At 41.1% G+C, this 542-nt stretch overlaps 1 pseudogene; it reads left to right on the top strand.

Moving 5' to 3' along the window:
- Positions 1-287, top strand: part of LOC119591687 — a 964-nt pseudogene extending 677 nt beyond the window's left edge.
- The last annotated feature ends 255 nt before the right edge of the window (positions 288-542 follow it).

Genomic DNA, 542 nt, shown 5'->3' with positions numbered 1-542 from the left:
GTCAAGATTCTTTGGCGGGGGTCGTGGCTATGGATTCGGCAGGGGTCACGGTGGTCATGGATTCAGCGGGGTTTCGGTTCCTTCGGCGGGGTGGGTCACGGCTTCAGCAGGGGTTTCGGTTCCTTTGGCAGGGGGGGTTTCGGCAGGGGTGGCTAGTGGTAAAAAGTCTCTTAGCTGCATTTGTATTGTCCCAGAAGCAGAAAACAATTGGATATCAAGATGAAATCATATATTCCTGCTTTCCGGTTCTTCCTATTACGATCTGAAATAAATCTTTTGCATTTCTATATTGACTGCCTGTCCTTACTCCAAAACCATCGTTTGAAAGGCTTTTTCATAATTAAGGAGTTTTATTGTTAAATCACGCATTGTGTTACAAGCATATAGTCGAATTATGCAAGTTTGAGTATGATGAAATACTATATAAAACAAATTTTAAGTGCTTCTCCATAATGACAAGACCGATGAAGGCAATAATAGCATAACAAGGACAATATGAATGGAATTAATGCTAATGATAGTATCTATGGTAAACCATAAGG

Source organism: Penaeus monodon, chromosome 29 (genome assembly GCF_015228065.2).
Source record: "Penaeus monodon isolate SGIC_2016 chromosome 29, NSTDA_Pmon_1, whole genome shotgun sequence".
Taxonomy (NCBI): domain Eukaryota; kingdom Metazoa; phylum Arthropoda; class Malacostraca; order Decapoda; family Penaeidae; genus Penaeus; species Penaeus monodon.
This window is presented reverse-complemented; position numbering and strand designations above follow the sequence as displayed.